Here is a 21,937-nt window from a genome sequence, read left to right on the forward strand (position 1 = left end):
AACACAGGTAATTTAGTTGAATGCAACTTACTGCTGTTTATGGAACTAGGTTTTTGACAATCACTGCACGGATGTGTGAATTCTAAAAAGTGGCATGCAAATGACAGAAATCCAGAGAGACGCAGGACAGTTTTGAGTTTCTGTAATGGCCGCAAACAACAGAATAAAGGAGTAGTGGTATGCAAAATAGATTTAAAGGGTTAGTTCAGCAGGAGAAAAGAAGATTTTGTCATTAAATACTTACCTTCATGTCATTCCAAACTCATAACACACTCATTCATCTTTGGAAAACAATGTAAAAAATGATCTTGCATAAAGGGATGGACAGGGTCAGAAACAATGCTCAGGTAGGCTGTGGCATTTAAACAATGCCCAATTGGCGCTAAGGGGCCTAAAGTGTGCCAATAAAACATCCCCCACACCATTACACCACCACCACCAGCCTGCACAGTGGTAACAAGGCATGTAGGATCCATGTTCTCATTCTGTGTTTGCCAAATTCTGACTCTACCATCTGAATGTCTCAACAGAAATCGAGACTCATCAGACCAGGCAACATTTTTCCAGTCTTCAACTGTTCAATTTTGGTGAGCTTGTGCAAACTGTAGCCTCTTTCTCCTATTTGTGAGATGAGTGATAAGCTGTGGGGTCTTCTGCTGTTGTAGCCCATCCGCATCAAGGTTGTGTGTGTTGTGGCTTCACAAATGTTTTGCTGCATACCTCGGTTGTAACGAGTGGTTATTTCAGTCAAAGTTGCTCTTCTATCAGCTTGAATCAGTTGGCCCATTCTCCTCTGACCTCTAGCATCAACAAGGCATTTCCTCCCACAGGATTGCCGCATACTGGAGGTTTTCCCCTTTCCACACCATTTTTTGTAAACCCTGGAAATGGTTGTCCGTGAAAATCCCAGCAACTAAGCAGATAGTGAAATGCTCAGACCGGCCACTCTGGCACCAACAACTATGCCACGCTCAAAATTGTTTAAATCACCTTTTTTCCCATTCTGACATTCAGTTTGGAGTTCAGGAGATTGTCTTGACCAGGACCACACCCCTAAATGCATTGAAGCAATTGCCATGTGATTGGTTGATTAGATAATTGCATTAATGAGAAATTGACCAGGTGTTCCTAATAATCCTTTAGGCGTGTGTGTGTGTGTGTGTGTGTGTGTGTGTGTGTGTGTGTGTGTGTGTGTGTGTGTGTGTGTGTGTGTCTATATATTTCCAGTCAGACACTTGGAAAGGTGCAGTGTTACGACAAGACTCAACAAGAGAACTGATAAATATCAGGTTAGTGATATACTATTGTTGATATGACATTTTGGGTGAAGATAATTACATTTTTGAGAGGCCAATGTTAAACTGGAGCATGGAGAGTCAGCAGAAAGCTTCATCAATTAATTTGGGAATTCTTTAATATGTGATCACATTGTCAATGGCATAAAAGATGTGACACTTTCAGAAAAAAAACTCCCAACTGTATCCTGAATTAATGTTAAGTAAAAGTCAAGTGACAGTGAAACAACAGCAGGCTTTTGGGAGCATTTCTCCACAGACTGAGGAAAGGAGCGGTATTGAGGCAGTGTCATGCCCAGTGAAGAAAAAAAAAAAGAAAAAAGAAAAGAAAACAATGTATAAACTCAGGATGGCACACTTATATAACACTAAATGGGGACATTATCTTATTCAAAATAGATACAAGTGCTGCAGTCACAGCTATTCTCACAAAGCTATTTGAATGTAAGTGATGAGCTTTTGATAGCGACATAAAAACTTTATGGCTCCAGTAATACTTTGCCACTGGCAGGACAAGTAAAGCAAAAAACACACAATCAGTCAACGAGTCTTCATAAAAGATTCAGTTCTTAAGCCCCTATTGGGCCTTACAGAGTGTGTAGTGGATGCTAAAATATATCCAGGCTAATTATGCACCCAAAAACATGATTTTTCTTTTCTTTTCTTTTCTTTCTTTCTTTCTTTCTTTCTTATTTTTTTGCTGCTTTTTTAATTTCCTCCAAAAGAGCTAAAGCAGCATATTTATTGCACTTCTTATGTTAAATCCACCTAAATTTGTAAAATGGTAGTCGACTTAATCCTTTTGTGACCATGGGAGTAATTTTTTTCTGGCATTTTCCTTTTAGTTTCCAGCATGATTTGCATGTGCCTGAATTCGAAGAGTAAATGTTGAAAGTGTTATTTTTTGAGCAAAGGGAAACAGTTTAATGTTCTGTTATGCTGGAGTTTTTGCAGTTGTCATTGTGTTTAAGAGTGAAGCCTGTGCTTAGGTTGTGGGCAGCAACATAATGACTATGTTGCTTCAGTCAGTGAGTAATAACCCTACTAATGCCATTGACTCTTCTATTCTTATTTGCTCCTCATATAAATTAGATTTGCTAAGAAAAAAACAACAACCCTATATTTAGCAAGTGACTATATGCGCTGTGCTAGCTGTTTTTTTATTTTTATTGAAGTAGTTAAGATTAAATGGGTCAACGAGTGAATTATTTTCAGGTGAAATCCACTAAATAAGTCAATTGAAACTGAGATCTTATTAAATTCAGATTGTTTTACTCCACTGAAGACTGAATTAATGGCTGCTGGAAATCCAGCTTTGCCATCACTGGAATAAATTACATTTTAAAATATATTAAAATATGTTTTAAAATGTTATAATATTTCACAATATTACTAGTTTGTGTGAGAGAGCAAAATAGAGTTAACAATAATAATAATCTGAAACAGATTGTTTTTCAATAAGGTTTCATTATTAGTTAGCTATATTAGTTAACATTTACTATTATTACATTTAAAAGTTGTATCTATTATTTATATATTAAATAATGTTCTCTTTCTTTCTTTCTTTCTTTCTTTCTTTCTTTCTTTCTTTCTTTCTTTCTTTCTTTCTTTCTTTCTTTCTTTCTTTCTTTCTTTCTTTCTTTCTTTCTTTCAATTAATATCTTGACTGGGTACATTTACTCTGTATTACATTTATAGTCATAATTATATTTGACATTTACTTTTTTCTCTATCTGGAATAACTTTTTTATGTCCCCAGTATCATGACTGATGGAATCATATACAACCTTTATATGACACTGACGTATAAAGTTGTGACTTGAGACTAAAGAAATTGCTGACATGCTGTCATGCAGTCACAATCATGTTCAAAGTGCAAATTCCACTGGGGGGAAATGTAGGGAGGAACTAGAGCATATAGAACAAATGAGAATAATTTAAGGGATAGAATGGCCAAAAGAATTTTGTGCAGGTAAAACCCAATGAAAATAAATAAATAAATAATACAATGTGCATTGATCTAACTAAGCTCAATGAGGCAGTGTACAGAGAGCTGAATATATTATCATAAGTAGCACAATTACAGGCTCAGTGGAATTAAGCTACTTTTTCTTTTACCAAGTTAGATGAACAGTCCTGCTTCTGGCAGGTTCTTCTGGCATGATAATGTGGAGAACATTTATCACACCATTTGGCTCTGCTCTTACCCTTTGGCATCATCTCTAGTTTAGAGATGGATGTCTCAAATCTTAGATGGACTTACATGGGCGACTTGCCACACGGATGATTTGTTAGTGTGTGTTAAAAGATAAAGCCCTAACACGATGAGCGGCTTACACTGGTCCTGTCACAACTTTCGAAAACAAATCTAACTCTAAATGAGACGTGTTCAGTTGCTCTGTCTGAAGAACTGTTTGTAGGCCACACAGTGTTCATGACCTCATGTATAAAGTTTGATCTAAGTCCCATTACTCAGAACCAGTGATATATTATCCACATTATCTATGCAGCTTTGGGTAGCACTGTTGTCTTTAAAAGGCTGTTCGGTCATTGACTATTACTTTATGTACTCCAGTTGAAGGAGTATATTAAAATTCTTTTTAGCTGAGATTCAGCTTTATCTGGAGACTGTGTAACCAAGCAGCTCATACTTTTCCAAAAAGTAATGAGGGTTGTGAAAACAATCAAAGCCTACTGAAGACTCATGATGCTTACTGGTTACTCTTGGCCTACAGCTACAGTACATGGTCCTTCATCAACTAAAATGTTAATGCTTTCCAGTACCACATGCGACAATGCAACTTTAGCCACAGTGGCCAAACAGGAGAGTATTAGAGCTAAATAAATACATACATAAAATGAAATTAACTTTAGCAGGAGATTTTGTGGCTGTTGTTTCAGACAAGTTTAACATTTAATATTGTTTCCTAAAGTAAGGGGAGATGCAGTAGATGTTCTAAAATTTGAGTGTATGGAAGAGATTCAAATAGAACAAACATATTTTGTGACTCTTCTTAATTTATTTAATAATACAGCAGTTGACTAGCCTGACAAGCCAGACCCACATTAAGATGTTTGGTCTAGAAACTCACCGTAGACAGGGCTCAATCCGAGGGGCGGGATAAACGGTTGTCTTTCAAACTCCCTCTGCACGTGATAGGATAGCGCTACCACCAACCAGAGCAACGAAGGTGAAGCAGAGCTTGTTGATAGATTAAACATTCACCGTATCCAGTCGGCAAAACTCAGAGCACATCTTCCCTTTTTAAGAATGACTTCAGTGCCGTTCTTTTCTCAGAGAAAAGCTTAACTCCAAGACTTCCAGAGTCGCGGTCAGTGCTGATTCGAAAGACCGCCGTTCGCCCGTTTCTGTGTTTACTAGAAGCACACAAACGCAACTCGGCCGTCGTCATTATGTCCCCGCCCACTGACTCTATACACAATGTGATTGGCCCGGAAAGAGTTAGGGGAATACAGCTCAGAAGGGTATTGAGAGTTACTAGACGACACTTGCGGGCAGATTAAATTTGCTGCTGCTAGGGTGCATCTAGATTTCTAGGCTAGCAGTTGACCATATATATCATTGATGTTCTGTTGGGTATTTGCTTTGTCAGTATACTGTATAGCCATGTTTCCACCACAGGAACTTTCCCCAGGAACTAAGAACTTTGGAGTGGTACTCGGTGTGTTTCGACTACAGGGTCTAAATGAAATTACGGGTAAATATTTTCCTCTCCAAATGGCCCTGCTCGTGAGGTAGTAGTTTTTTTCAAAGTTCAGGAACTTTCGAGGGTGAGACTTGGGTGCTGAACATGCTGATTGGTTGTGCTCACGTAGCATTTTATTTCAACCGGCATTTTTAAAAGTCTTTTGCAAGGTTTAGTAAATATCAGTCTTGCTTGTTCTGTCTGATGGGGTGTTCGTCTCAGCTATCTCACGTTCAATGTCCGTAATAGCTGATAATAACATCAATCTAGCTTTACAAGCTTTCAGTATACAGTTCAGTTCACACTTTAGTATCAGTGATCTTTTCTGGCGTTTTAATTACCTCTTTAGTAAACCAATACATAAACAGCAAAAGCAGCATAGCTTATTTTACTGTCCATTGCTGACTGGGAGGAGCAGTCGCACCATCCTACATCACAGGACTAATTTGCCTAATCTTCATGGTACTTTAGACCGCAGTGGAAATGCAGACAGTACCAGGTCTGGGGGAGAAAAGTTCCTGTGAAAAAACTTTCAAGTACAAATTGTTACGGGTAATTTTGGTGGAAACGGGGCTTAAGATAAACCATTATAGCAAAGGTGTGTGCATATATATGTAAAATAACATGATCATCAACATTAAACGCAATATAAATCAGAACTGCCTAATGTTATCAAATTAAATGTCAACCTAGGATGAGCTATAGAATTGTGCAAGAATTAGGGGTGTTAATGGACTCGATCTGCTCCATCTGTGTTTTGATCATCTTACTAAATCCGATCCAGGTGTAGTCTTTGACAAAAACACTTTTTTTTTTTTTGCACAGTGTTTTATTTATTTATTCAATGAAACATATACATATTCAGGCGTTGATAAAAGAGAATGAACCTAGAATAAAACAGCTTTTTGCTTCAAAGCAGAGGGTCTGTTGTTTCTTTTGATATATTGCATTTTCAGATATTCATATTGTCAGATTTGATGAAAATGAAAACTGTAAAGATCCAAAAGTGAGTTCAGCAGTCTTTTATTATTCTCATGAATTGAAAAATGCAGAGCATACATCTGGAGACGGCAGATTAATATGGGAATGAAAAACGGGTTTTAATTTAGACACATGGAACACGGGGTGAATCCTCCCGTACGCAGGAGGTAGTTTGAGACTGCCACTAGGCTAAGGATCAGGCTAAGGACAGGGAATGGATCAATGAATTTGAGTGCAAGTTTTACACATGGAATGGAGAGGAATGTTCTTAGATTAAAGCCACAGTTTTTGGCCAATGGCATAGATGGGAGGCTTAGACCGGTGGCAATCAGCTTGAGCCTTGGTACGTTCTCCCACCTGGAGCAGAGTCTCACTGGCTCTTCTCCATGTTTGACGACACCTCTGGACGAAGGCATTACCCCTACTAAGGCCGATTTGACCTTTGACTAGATCTCCCATGTGAGTGTGAAAACTATGAGTCTCTAGGGTAAAATGCACTTGGAAGTGGATGGGCGCGTAGTGGTCAATAACGAGAGATAATGCATTGGGTTTGATGATTTTAGAACCCGGGCAGTATGCAACAGAACAATCAAAACATCAGAGAAGAAGAGCTCACAGAGCCTGCCTGGAGTTGAGTCTTTTAGCAGATCTGATGTACTCCAAGTTCTTATGATCAATCCAAATGATAAAAGGTACCCCCAGACCCCTCTAACCAAGGACACCATTCCTCCAATGCTAGCTTGACTGCCAATAACTCTCAGTTACCAATGTCCTAGTTGTGTTCGATGGGCGACAAATTATGGGAATAAAACACATGTATCCATCTTGTCATCTGAGGAAGAGCACTAGGAACTGCACCTATGCCCACCTCTGACGCATTGATCTCCACCACGAACTGACATGATGGATCAAGGGCAATCAGAATGGGAGCCGAAACAAAGTAGTTCTTGAGGTAAATGCAGCTTTGGCTACACCAGATCACCTGAATATCGTTCCGGAGGAGGTCAATGCCATCAGAGAAGTGGCTAGTTGGCTGAAGTTAAGAATAAAACATCAATAGAAATAGGCAAATCCCAGGAACCTCTAAAAGGTTTACGGGAATCTGGACTTGGCTAATCTATAGAGATGACATACCCTAGGAACAGAACAGATGAAATGCACATTTCTCCACCTTGACAAAAAAGCATATTCTCTAACAACCTCTGGGACACTCGTTTTGCCGTATTAAACATGTTCCTGGAGAGAAGAATAAAAAATCAGTGTCCAGGTAGACATAAATTAACTGATCTACCATGTCTCTCAGCACTTCATCGACGAGTGCTTGGAAGACCGCAGGGGAGTTGGACAGCCCAAAGGGCGTTACCAAATATTCAAAATGCTGCAATCTCTTGAAGGTTGAAGACATAAACGGCAAAGGATAAGTATTCTTCACCATGATGTTATTCAACCCTTAGTAATAAATGCAATGTCGCAGAGAACCATCCTTCTTACCCACAACAAATATGGGAATAAGTGGAGAGTCTGGGATAAGGAATTCAATCCCCTCCATGTGGTTTGCGGCTGTGATCAGAGTGATGGAGTGTGTAATGGCCGGAAGTATTTATCCATTAAGGGCGTGAAGAGCAACAGAGTTACGGAGCGGAATAATGCAGATCTGGAGATAAACAGCCAAAGCATGGTCCAGAAAATGACCTTCCACCCTGGAGTCCACCAGGGCCTGGAGTTGTGCGACCTGTTTGCCCATTGCAGTCCTACCGGGAGGAGAGTCGCAGATGATGATTTCCCCAACATGGACCCGTCGATCTCCAAAGTATGCTCTCCTCCTGGGAAAGCCAAGCTCTTCCCACCTGCATGGGCTCAGGATCGACTGGTGGGCTGACCATGTTTCTGGCAAGGAATTCAGAGAATCGTCTTTTTTGGGAGCGTTGATCACGTTGCTGTAATCGCATATCCACGCGCAGAGCCAGCTCCATTAAGTCTATTAAGGCTCGTGTGTAATTTTATTGTATAAGTCTCACGTTGTACATGGTCAGCCAGCCCATGCAGGAAAATGTCCCACTACGCCTCCTCGTTCCACTTGCACGCCGCAACCAAAGTTTGAAACTCAGTCGTATAGTTGGAGATGGGTCAGTTGTTCTGATGAAGATCCACAAGCCTGTGGGCCGCCTTGCGACCCGCTACTGCTCGGTCAAAGACCTGTATCATTTCCTCAGTGAGTGCCAGGAACGAGGAGCAACAAGGATGGTTGTTCTTCCACACTGCCTTTCCCCAAAGAGCTGCACGTCCTGACAGCAGAACTCCAAAACAGCGGAACATCCAGGAATAGGAAGCCGGCAGCAAACTCCCAGGAGGTCCGAACCACAGACGGGAAACCCACAGGAAAGTCTGCAGCGATATGACAACATAGGTAGGAAAGTGACACATGGATATATATGCAGTGACACATGTATATATATACAGCATGGTCATTACCAACAATGTCTCTGTAGCAAACATTAAAGGCTGCAGTGAGAAAAAAACAGTGCATCTAGTAAGGAAAGATCTACACAGATTTGGCTCACCTGAATATCTTTCCGGCGTCGGAATGCGTGGTTAGTGATGGCTGGATGGGTGATATTAACTAGGTTGGGGGAAACAGTTGGCAGGGTTGGTGCAGTGGGAAATCTCAGCTGTTAAATTTGGGTTGTGAGCTAGGACACCTCCGTCACGCCTGCACACCCCTTGCACTGTAGCGGCCGCCTGTTCATCCTGTTTATCCATCCGCTGGTTACTGGTGTATAAATATTTTTGTAGCTTGACAATTCTCGCTGGATCCATTGTGTTTAGATCGTTCTGTTGGCTTCACTGAAATGAAAATTATAAAGTTCCAAAAAGTCATCCCAAAAATCTGATGAATTGACAAATGCAGAGCGTACAGAAAGTCCAGAGATAAATAAAGGCAGAGAAAACAGGTGAATCGGACCACAACGACAGTGACACAGGGAGGTAATGGGCAAACTCCAAAACAGCAGAACATCCAGGAACAGGAAACCGGCAGCAAACTCCCAGGAGGTCCGAACCACAGACGGGAAACCCACAGGAAAGTCTGCAGCGATATGACAACACAGGTAGGAAAGTGACACGTGTGTGGTGTGTATATATATATATATATATATATATATATATATATATATATATATATATATATATATATATATATATATATATATATGAGGGATAATCAGTTGCAGCTGGCGGAGAAGATCAGATCCGCTGTAATCAGTGATCAACAACAACACATACACAGAGAAAGAATGAATCAATGAATTCATAAACTGTGATACATAACAAAATATTCTGGGGTCATTAATTTTTTTGTGAATATGATCAAAAACACTGGTGGTTTTATAATTTATTTATTTATTTGACAAAGGTGTTTTTTTTTTTTCTAGGAATCATTGAATAGAAAGTTGTGTATTTCAAAACTTTCTATTTAAAGAGTCCAGTTATTGTAACAAAGTCTTTAAGGTAGGGTAAGTGCTTTCTGGTAACCGTTGTTGATATTTCAAATCACCAAAAAAAACCATACCCCCAAAAGCAGTGCCGCCGCTCCATCACGCGCTGCGTGTAGGGCACCAAGTGCTGAGGGGGGCACCACAAGAATTTTCTCTCAGCACTCCTGGTCAACAAATACGTGAACGCGACACCCGCGGGCAACATAAAGTAATGATGCGTAGAGCATCAAGACGGCCAGCGGCGGTACTGCACAAAAGGGTCTCGGCCTTATTTTGATAGCTCCGCCCTACACATACATAACCCAGGCAACGACTATGGCAGAATCTGTGTGTTACTAATCCAGGTTGAATATTCAATGTAAAAGTCACCCCTTCCATCACAAAAACATAAACGATTCTCATGAACAACTCAACAGTAAACGAGCACGACAGTCCAAACTAACGACATATTAAATTTATGACCAGGTTAGAGTTCTAGCGATCACAAAAACAAACAGTTCTCATGACAACTCGATAGTACACAAGCACGAAGGTCCAACTAACAACATATTACAATTATGAGCAGATTAGAGCGTTATAGCGATCACAAAAACACAAACCATTCTCATGACAACTCGATAGTAGCTACACGAGCACAACAGGCTAACGATATATTACAATTATGACCGGATTAGGGTTATATAGATCATAAAAAAAGGAAACAAACATACATTAGGAGTATAGTATCTTACTTTTCAGACACATTTTGTAAGCTGATGCTTGAGACAATGCGAGGATTTAGATTCTACATACGTTGTGGAAATAAATGGGTCTTTATCATTGCTGAAGTGAGCGACAATACGATCGCAAATGAACAAAACAAACGAACAAGGCACACGAGGATATTCAAGAAAAAGCCAGCATAAGTTAGTTATCGGCTAGTGTCCGACGCGTGTGTCGTGTGTTTTGAATAATGACGTGCACTAAACCTCAGCCCTCTCTTCTCATTAGTAGACACACCTCTTACCTGCTGATTGGCTAAAAGTTTGTTATTGGACTCGGCCAGAGTCCGTTTTGTAAAACGGTTTTGAAATAACACTAACCACACCTTTAACTGTCATTTTTGATTAAATTAATATATACTTGCTGAATAAAAGTATTTATTTCTTTAAAAAAATCTTACTGAACCTAAACTTTTGAAGAAATATACAGTATTAGTATTCATACTAGTATATAGTATATACAAATAATATTTTGACATATTTGAAAATAATTATTTCAATATTTCAAATTTAAATATTATGTTATATATTAAAACAATATATTTTAATATATTATCACGTTAAAATAGGCCCATTTATAAAAGTTTCTGATAAGTTTCGTCACTAAATATCCAACTTAAAATTCCTATTCCAGTCATTCGGATCAAATCAACATTCCTTGGACAGTTCAATTCAAATTGCAGCTCATGAATTGACAAGGGAGCCAATTATTAAATTCTGATTTCTGATACCTTGACTGCAATAAGTTGGTGTGAATAAAATTAAGGGCATACATTTTAATGTGAAAGCTCCGTTTATTGAAACCCTCTGACAGTAGTACAACTAACTGTGTAAACTGTTTATAACTTCTGAAATAGGCTGGGCCCAAGACCCTCTTTTCACCATAAGAGGTAGAAGCACAACTCCCACTAATGAAACAGCAGCTAGCCCTGGGATTTTATGTCCTCAGAGAGATGCATGCACAAGGCTGCACATCCCACAGTGCAACAGTCACACCGTTAATTAGCCAAATTAGTCAGAGGAAATCAAACTCTGTGTTGACACACACACATTTCCATGACAACGGCACACAGGAGAAAGCAGGAGCATCAGGTTTCAGCACACAGAAGAACATACGGTGACACACATATAAACACACACACTTTGCTGTCCATCCCTCACCAGCTGAAAGTTGATTAAAAATTATTATATCTATACTTGGCCTATAAATAATTCATAGGTGCATAATTACTGCAGGTTTAGAAAGGGAGAAATGATTTAATTTAGCCACGGGGTGTGAGTCTCACAATTAGAGCTGGATAAATGAAGATGATTTGATTACAGTGACAGTACTGACCCTCACGCAAGACGACAAGGAAGGAGAGAATGGGAGAGAGAGATAGAGAGAGACTAGCCATCAAAAAATAAATAATAATAATGATAATAAACCTTGACATTGAAGAATTGTGAAAGTCTTATACACACACCTTGCCTACTGACATAATGGCTGGCATATTTAATGTATGGTAATTAGGAAAAACCTCATCTGCATAGGAATGTTTTTTTGAAGTAGCCATCTGTGTGAAAATTAAGCATTCCAGTTGGAAAAAGTGATTGGAAAGTCAGAAGTTTAAAAGCACTTATAATTTGACGGTTCAAGGGCTGACCGTACATTTGAAGAATCGTGGGTCAGGTTATGAATTAATACAGAGGAAAATGATTACTTTAAAAGTACTCAAATTTGTCTGTGTAAAAAAATAATACATCCAATTTGAAATCTAAACTGGATACTGATAGTTTAATATGTCTGTAATGTCAGGTTGCATGCCATTCATTTTATGTCCTTTTTAGAGTCAGATAAAACTCCATTAGATTCATTTCTTCTGGAAGAGAGACTTTCACAGCTTATATAACAGGTCAAACAGCTACTAAGATGAAGTCTTAAGTAAATCGTTGTTTCTCAAAGATATGCACACTTGCTCACAGCTGTGGTTTTTAGGTTCATATTTCATGGTTTTTCTTAAGTGTCCTGGGCCATAATCTGGACAGAAAAGGCTTTTCATCAGCAGCTAAATTCTGAGTAATCACTGGTATGAGATAGATACCATTATGCTAATGATAGACTGCTGGCCTACTTCAGTGAAGAAATTAAAGTCCTCACCTTTCTAAGCAGCAGAATATCTTTGGGCATGTGAAATACATTTTACAGGCTGCCTTTACAGTTTCTATTCTGCTGCAAGAATTAAGATGTGTATTTTGGGAATGGTTTTACAGCTCTAAAATTGTTTGCCAGTCACGGGTTGTAACATATTCCACTGGGAGGCGAGGTTGATGAACCCAAGTGCTGTTTTATTTATTTAACCTTAAATGCAAACATAAACAAAAGACTTGGCTTGGCAAAAAACAAACGAAAGTCTTGACTTGACTTGATTAAACAAACACTCACCAAACAGTGATTACATATTTATAATATCAGAGAAAGACTATGGAAACATGAGGGCTTAAATACACAAGGGTTAATGACAAGACAAGGACACCTGTGAACAATGATAAACCCATAAAGAAATGGCAACATGGCACAGGAAGACATGGCAGGAACACGAGGTCATGGAGTCGCATGACAATAGAACACATGACAAAACAAGGAAGTGCATGACAGAACATGACAGTAAACATGATAAACTCAAAAACATGAAACATGAATATACCAAAACACCCTATACCTGGAACCTCAGGCGTGGGCGGACCTGGACCCTCAGGCGTGGGCGGACCTGGACCCTTAGGCATGGGCGGACCAGGACCCTTAGGAATGGGTGGACATGGACCCGGACCCTCAAGCACGAACGTACCTGGACCCTCAGGTGCGGACAGACCTGGACTCTCAGGCATGGACAAACCTGGACCCTTAGGTGCGGACAGACCTGGACCCTCAGACACGGGCGAACTTGGACCCTCAGACGCTGGCGGACCTGGACCCTAAGGATTGTCAGACCTGGACCTTTAGGCATGGGCAGACCTGGACCTCAGACGTAGACATGGGTGTGGGGGGCCATGGCAGTAATGGCAGATTCAAGGGGCCAGAGCAGTAATGGCAGTTAAAGGGGCCAGGGTTGTAATGACAGTTCCAGGGGCCAGGGCGGTAATGGCAGTTCAAGGGGACAGGGTGGTAATGGCCTTCGTGGCCTCAATGTACCCCTTGCCCCCCCTCCAAAATATTCTTGGGGGAGCTATAGGCTCGTGGGCTGAAGCTGGACTGGGCTCATGGGCTGGAGCCTGGACATGGACTGGAGCCAGAGCGGGCTCATGGGCTGGAGTCTAGACAAGGGCTGGAGCCGTAGCACGCTCATGGGCTGGAGTCTGGACAAGGACTGGAGCCGTAGTGGGCTCATAGGCTGGAGCCTCGAAATGGGCTGGAGCCATAGCGGGCTCATGGGCTGGAGCATGGACATGGGCAGGAGCATGGATGTGACCTGGAGCTGGCTTGTGGTAAACCAGTAAACGAGGTCCCACTCAGCAGGAGTGCATGGTCTATATATCTGATCAGCGTCCATGACACAGAGATCTCCGGCATTAAATAACTTAAAAATTCATTAAGTCCATGGTAAAAAATGTCTTTGAGAGCAGCACCATTAAAGTCCACTTAAAAACACAAATGACAGAAGTCCTGACCATAATCTTCAATAGAGCGATTTCCTTGGCGTAGACGCAGGAGGCAAACTGCTGGGTCCATTGTTGGCGGTCTATTATTCTGTAACATATTCCACTTGAAGGCAAGGTTGATGAACCTAAGCGCAGTTTTATTAATTCAAACTTAAATCCAAACATGAAGCATGAACTTACACCAAAACAACCTGCGACACAGGTGCTATAAGGTGCTATAAATTAATAGATTTTTTTAGCCTTGAGTGTTTGAGTTGAAGGGCAGAGTGTAGGAGTGAGTTTGAATAGAGCTACGCTAATTGAAACAGAAGAGACGCTTAGTAACCTGCAATGCTTGAGGCTTGCTATTGTTGTCAGTATGATCTAGAAGCACACAACTTCCAGTGATACTAAAATGAATGACACCATTGTGCAGCAGAAAGTCAAGGAAACACTGCTTTTAAGAATGTGTGTTGCCCCTTTAATGAATGTGGTATAAATTAAATCAAGGCCTAAGAGTTTTTCACAGTCATGTAAATAATACACCGTGCCATTATATAAACTAGGCCAAGATGGAAAAGCCATGCTCTATAAAAGCAGAAGTTTTGACAGTTAGGTGGTATGGAGCATCAATGAGGAAAGACATGATCTATGCTGCTACCATCAATCTGAGAAGGGTTATATGGCCATTGCCAAAATATTTGAAGTCCATTATTCTACAGTAAGGAAGACCATTCACAAGTGGAAAACATTTAAGACAGTTGCCAATCGCAGTGAATGTCCCAGCAAATTCACCCCAAGGTCAGACCATGCAATGCTTAGAGAAATCACAAAACTTTACAGGCCTCAGTTAACACGTTAAAGTTCATGGCCGTACAGTTAGAAAAAAGACAGGGCAAGTATGGCATGTTTGGAAGGGTTGCCAGGAGAATGGTTCTTCTCTTTAAAAAGAACACTAAAAAAATATTTGTTTTTGCCTTTAAAATTTATAATTAAAATAATTAAAATTAAAATTAGCTAAAATAACAGTTTTTTGTCACAACTTAATTTAATTGTGTTTAATCAACCCAAAATATTTAAAACTGTTGTTTACTAAAAAAAAATACTTAAAAAAATTATGTGTTAAAACTAATTTTTGTTGTTGACATAACTGGGAGGTGGATCTGTAGTGCGCAACATGCTTTGCAAGAGAAAGCATTATGAGAGTAAATTTGGGAAATTAAAGTTATATTTTATGTGTTTTTAAGTTAAAGGAAAGGTGTTGTTAGTTAATGTAGTGTTTACTGTTCAGTAATGTTGGACATTTAGAAGAGTTTCTGCAATGTTTGTGAATTTTGTGGTTACCATTATGCAGAAGAGTAACGCCTGTGTTTAGGCTTTGGGCACTCAGTAATCAAATGAGTTGGAGTAACTCACTTACATTTATTTACATGAATTTGTTTATGAGTAAGAGCTACACATATTTATTGGATGGAAATCCTGCCCTCAATTAAATTTGAGTTTGCCCAATGAGTTATTGTTTTATTTTTTTGAGTGTGGCAGCACAGCATAGGTTTGAAAAGTTGCATAAACAAACCTCAATACTTCTGGAAGAGTGTCCTACACTGTAAAAAATAAATAAAGTCAGGTCTCCAATTGAAAATCTTCAAGTGACTGATTATTTCTAAATTTTTCAGTTGGCCGAATTGAATTTCTGTGAATTAAATTGCTTCAATACACAGAATGTCAATTCGGTTAACTGAAAAATGTATCAATTCACAGCATTTCAATTTGGCCAACTGAAAAATTTAGATGTGATCAGTCACTAGAAAATTTTCAATTGAGACATTTTATTTTATTTTATTTTTTGCAGTGTATGTTTGGCCATAATGCACAGCGTCAAGTTAGGCGAAAACTAAACACAGCATATCAGCACAAACACCTCATACCAGGGTCACAATTATAAGACCCGCTAACAACCAGATGATTCTTATGTTCTGATACTTAAAGCCATTCAATTCTAAAGAGTGTCCTTTCTTTTTCCCCTGACATATGCCAGTGTGTTATCATTTAGAGTCATAGAGTCATACTGCTGAATTCTTGCCAAACATGTAGTTAATCCAAGTTTAAGGATCACAAAATGTAACTTTATGAATATTAAGTGACAGATGCTAAGTATACCAGTAGGTAGAAGCGTTGTTATTTTACACACACATGCTGTGCCACTTCTGACTTCCTATTCTGTCTATTCCAGCACAAACAGTGAGGGAGCTGTTGCTAGATTCATTACCACACAAGCATATCTTAGAGTATGGCTTATATGAAACACTGACATCTGGCATATCCAAACAATGCGTGGCACATAAACTCATTTAGAGGATCCAACTGTTTTCTGTTCAGATGATTCGTTACCAAATGCTCAGGAAAGCTCACACACAAATGACAGCAAACTGTGCTGGGAACACACACGGACGCATGGGGCAGACAAATTTTACACATTAAATGTGTTTAGTCTTTGAAATATGTTCACAGATACACATACAGATTTGTTTGATGTCCTATCCAAAATCAGTAAAGGTCTGTCATGTTAAAATACAACTATGCATGTGCAAAAGAGAACGAGCAACAGTAATATGAGGTACAGCTCAGTTGTGCCAATTAATTCCTACCATGGCACTGAGACTCCATGCTGAGCTCTCATAACTCCCTGATTAAAGCTACTTCATTTAATCATTCCATTTTGCTGGCAATTCCATGAAAAACAAGCATTTTTTTTTTCACAGTGGTATAGCATGTGTTTTATCAAGCCCTTCTTCCAAATGCTATTGATGAATGTGCCTCTTTACCACATGTAGATAACATTATCAGGCACACACTCACACACAGAGAGGTTTGATTAAAGTTAAACAGCCTCCATCTCAATCAAGCATGACCTTTCACTTGAGGAAGGTGTGACTAAAAGAAAATTATTGTTGGTAATTGAGAAGCATTTTTCTTTACAAAGAAATGGCAAGTAACACATAATTATATGTGAATTTAGAAAGACTGACATAGTATTTCCCGTAAGTTTATATTAGGGTTCAATTCTCGCTAGTTACTTATTAGCATGTGTATAACTAGGATATTGGCTGTTTATTAGTCCTTATAAAGCACATATTAATGCATACAATCTTAATCTTAACCAATGCCTAAACACAACCAAAACTATATTACTAACTATTAATAAGCACATTTGGAGTTTATTAAAGCCAAAGTTGTAGTTAATAGTGAATATGTGTTACCCATACTAAAATGTTTCCATATTTTCTTGTAAAACATACCCCAACAATCTTTTAAAATATAGTTTTACAGTGTACTTCACAAAATTGAGCTTGTAGACTTTCAAGAGCATTCAGAGGTGGTCGAAAATGCATGTTTTATGCAGCTTACATATTCATTTGAATTGTTAAAAATGTTGCAAAATTAAGATTTTGTTAATTAACATTCCCCTCACATAATGCTCAAAACGTCTTCAAATGTGTTTCTCAACAGACTCTTGCTTTGCAGGCCAAACATTGCTAATGTTAGTGCTTGCTTGGGTTTGTGTGTGTTTTTTACGCGTGTCAATAAAGATGTGAAAATGGGGTGATGCTGGTAAACGGCCAGTCAACACTGCCAATCGTAACCAAAGTCTTAGCTAAGATGTTTATCACACAGTTTGACATAAAGGCGATTGATATCACAGTCTGTCTTGGCTTTTACCCAAGCTATCATCTGGCAAGCAACATTTGTAAAGGATATATATAAACTGCAACTGGCTTTTTTAGTCCAACCAACATAAACATATGCACACTTATAACATTATGTCCATAACCTTTCCTCCCTTTAGCACATGCAGTATTAGCTGTGCTTTGAGGTATAAAAGGCAGAATAAATCTAAATAAATATGTCCTCTCTCACACTATCTATCTCTCTCTTTCTTTCTCTGTCTCTATAGAAGCAAGTGAAGGCTGCGATAAGTCAAGAACAAATTTAATCAACTACTCAGCGCTTCAGGGGGTGGAAGCGTGGTGTTGATACGGCGGTGCTATTTGTTCTATTGTAGCAAAGCGCAGTCAAATGTCATGTTTCTAGAGCAGAGCGTGGCAAATGTGCAGCCACGTGCGTGAACGCTCCTCACACACGCGGCTGATGGGAGATGGCAGGAAAGACTTTAGCAGTCGGAGGTGATGAGAGTTGAACATACTGCTGCTTTAATAGAGTCGAAAGCTCAATGAGCTGTGAATGCAAAGACACAAGTGCGTACAAATGCGTCTATGTGTGGATCAAGAATCAGACACGTGGAAACATGATTGGCCGGAGAGGCTTGATACACACACAGGCACACACACATGGGCGCGCACACACATCCATTAAGAGATGTTGGTTAAAGTCTCAGGTTCATTCTATTTTTTCCCTGGGCTATGTTCATATCGGCTCAAGGCTGCAGGTTATTCTCTAAATTCGAAAATGTCTCCCTAAGCTGAATCAGGGGACTTGGCCATTCTTTTCGCTTTTCCTGCTGCTCCCGCTGTGCTGAAAAAGAAAATGCCACTGAGAAAGCCAATATGGGCTTATCAGACCTATCAGCTGAAAATGAATTTGAACTCAGGGTGCCGATGATGGTACTGAGATAATGCATGATGGATTAGGAACATTGTCGGGGGAAATGTGTATTATATATATATATATATATATATATGGGGGGGGGGGGGTAAGGTAGGTAGATTTGAGATAGATGATGTTGTTTTGAAATTTGTATGAATTAAATAATCCAGATTTTTTTGTCACTGTTTTCAACACTGATAATATAAATAAATGTTTCTTAAGGAAAAAATCGGCATATAAGGCTGTGTATCCACCAAAGCATTTTTTCAAGCAGCTGGCTGGTGTTTTCAGGTTTTTTTTAGGGGGAGCGCAACATTTAAAATGCCTGGAGCGCAACGAGTGCTGAGCGAGTATTTCACACTAAAGTGCTGAATGCTCTGCGTTTTTTACCGGTCGCAGAGAGTTGAAGAATGTTCAACTTTGAGTTAAACGCAGCACTCATCACTGTCACTTTTCACCCAGCCATCCAATCACAGTGGAGCAGGGGCGGGACAAATACAACACAGACCAACCGCCACATTCTGTCAACAGATGGCAACAAGCCATAATAACGCAACAAAATGATTTAAAACAAGAGCCAGAGCAAATACTTTACATTGTATCTGCAATTTTATATAGAACCAATACAGAAACAAACTATCTGTGAAATTAGTAACACTTCTGCGGATTTTTCATATCATAAAAAAACGCTCTTAAGCACTCACAGCGAGGCGTTTTCAGCAGAGCGCTTAGCATTTTCAGCTGGCTAAAAACGTTTTGGTGGATACACGGCCTAAGAATGATTTCTGAAGGATCATGTGACTCTAAAGACAAGTAATTATGCTGACAATTCAACTTTGAATCACAGAAATAAATAACTTTTTAAAATATATTCAAATATAAAAAAGTTGTTTTAAATTGTAAAAATAGTTCACAATAATACTGTTTTTGCTGTATTTTGGATCAATTAAATACAGCCTTGGGGAGCAGAAGAGATTTATTTAAAATATTTTTTACAAAATTTTGATTATGAGTTAATACAGTTAACATTTTTTGAGATTTGACAACCTTTATTAAAATATTATTAAAAGAATTTGTAAGCATATTGGGTAATTGTGTGTGTTTTATTTCCGATGAACTGTGAAACATGCCAAATAGGTCTATTTTCATGATTTATCAATTTTTTTATGTGGTTCAGATACAATACTATTTTGAGTTTCTATTTATAAAACAAATTTCCTTCATTGTATCAACTCACATTTTTAATTTCAATAAACTCAAAACTTTAAGGCAACCAGGTTACTTACTTTTTTAAGTTAAACCAAGAAAAAACAGTTTTTTTACAGTATATATATATATATATATATATATATATATATATATATATATATATATATATATATATATATATATATATATATATATATATATATATATATATATATATATATATATCAACCATATTAGCTGATCCTAAGAATACATTTCAATTAAAAAAATATATTTTAACCAAATATCTTTTATCAGGAAGATACTGAGAATATAGAATTAGTCAGTCAACCAATCAGCCAATTAACCAACCAACCAAACAATGAATTAATTTTTATGTAGGATGATCTTGTGAGATTATGCTAGACAGAATGTACTAGTAGAACCAAGTTTTTTGTGTGTTTTTCTTTCTTTCTTTTTTTTTTTTTGCTCTATCTAATGCACTTCTGCATTTGTCACCAGAACATAGATTACACCTGCATCCTACACTGAAAGGCCAGTCTCTTCTGAACACGTATACGACAGGTCTCTCAAGTTAGAGATTACAGTTTGTAAAGTTTTAAATATTTTCTTCGCTTCAGAAGGCCTGTATTAACCCCCAGAGCTGTGTGGAGCACTTTTTTTTTATGGATAGATGCACTTTTATGGACTTTGAAACAGAAACCCTTATACATCCTGGAAGAGCCAGGAAATGTTTTATATATAACACTGATTGTATTCATCTCAAAGAAGAATGTCATATACACCTAGGATGACTTGAGGGTGAGTAAATCATGGGGTAATTTTCATTTTTGGGTGAATTATCCCTTACAGTATATTGAGTATCTTTTATGAAATATAAGCTAACAGCATAAAATGCAATGAACGAGCTGGCAGCTCTTGTCTCCAACGCACACACAGTTTTCACAAACGCATAATCTTTGGATCACGAAAAGAGGTCAAGGTCATCTTCCTGTCTTTGTGAAAAACCTGCAATTATTTTTAATCTGTCTTCGGCATCTCTGTCCCTCAGCATGGCTTAATTTCTTCAGTTGCTAATACTGAAATGTGTGCGTCCGCTGAAAGTGTGCTTCATGCATTAATAAGTCTCTCGCTGAGCGGCATCTTTGTTGTTTAAGCTCCCTCCATCCTACATGAAAGGGCATATTTAACTTCACATCTTACTCAACCTTTCAATAGAAGAGTGATGGGAATTTTGGGAATCATTATTTCAACCGGTTACACATTCTGAATCAATACCAAGAACAAAGCTCAGTCTGACAAGATAGTTGTATAATGGAGCAGTCGTGTAAGGTTGACGTGCGATTCTACCGCTGAAAAAAACCAATGAGGCGTGAGTGAAGAGGTGTTACCACCTGCCAAGTAATGTTGGGTTTGTGGATTGTTTGTGTTCTGGTTTGAGTGTCTGTTATTAACAGCTATTCGAGTTAACGGGTCATCCACTTTGTACTTGTTTTTGGGGAAATGTAAGAGAGTGCTATTAGCATTTTCAGAGAAACAGTATCTGCATTCTAGATGCTGAAATCTAAACTTTACAAATCTAAATGTTTCCACTATTTTCTATTATCTAATTATAATTTATGTAAGTGAATAAGTTAATATTTTAGGCCTCTTTGCTTGTTCACTGTTCAATTAAGAGCATTTATTTAGTCGCAGTAAACCCAGGCTGATCTGCTGGCGATTTGATTTCGTCCTGCAGCTCAATCTGGAAACTTAATTTACACATTTGCGGGAACCAATCACAGACTTGCTTATCCACCTGGTGCGCTAGTTGGTGGGTTTAACACAATGACAGCTAAAGAAGGGATAGATCGATGCCCATTGATCACTCCTCTTGAAATCTGATTGGTTGAATGACTATCCAATTGCGTACAGAGTCCTTTGAATAATGCTCGTCAATCATGCCTCTTGTGCAGTAGAAAATACAAAAACAGACTCCCCAGACCAATGTTCATTCTTCAAAGATTGAGCTTGGTCTGGTGATAGCCAGACAAACACTGTATGACATAGATCTATAAAAATATGAAGCGAGAATAAAAACAATTTAAAGTGCTGGGCTTTTTATTGAAAGTTTTACCTTTTCTAGCCTTCACAAGCATGCACCCTCTGTGAGTGCTGTATTTGTGATGCTTGAGTTGGGGAAGGCATGACGCACAAAAGGGCTTGATGAATGTAAGGGTCATTTGTAAGGTTGTTTAAAAATATTCTTTGTTTTTGTAATTACTCTA

The 21,937-nt window shown here is 38.7% G+C and overlaps 1 long non-coding RNA gene across 2 annotated transcripts in view; it reads right to left on the reverse strand.

Moving 5' to 3' along the window:
* Positions 1-6,023: 6,023 nt before the first annotated feature.
* Positions 6,024-21,937, reverse strand: part of LOC137092832 (uncharacterized) — a 272,819-nt gene continuing 256,905 nt past the window's right edge. The window contains exons 1-3 of one of the 2 annotated variants that reach the window (XR_010908347.1): positions 12,941-13,924; positions 8,545-9,068; positions 6,024-8,368 (exon numbers count right to left, since the gene is read on the reverse strand). This is a non-coding gene — a long non-coding RNA (uncharacterized lncRNA). Of the gene's footprint in view, positions 8,369-8,544; positions 9,069-12,940; positions 13,925-21,937 lie in introns of those variants that run through there. The other variant, XR_010908348.1, reaches the window with a different exon arrangement.

This window comes from Pseudorasbora parva, chromosome 11 (assembly GCF_024679245.1).
Source record: "Pseudorasbora parva isolate DD20220531a chromosome 11, ASM2467924v1, whole genome shotgun sequence".
NCBI classification, from domain to species: Eukaryota; Metazoa; Chordata; class Actinopteri; order Cypriniformes; family Gobionidae; genus Pseudorasbora; species Pseudorasbora parva.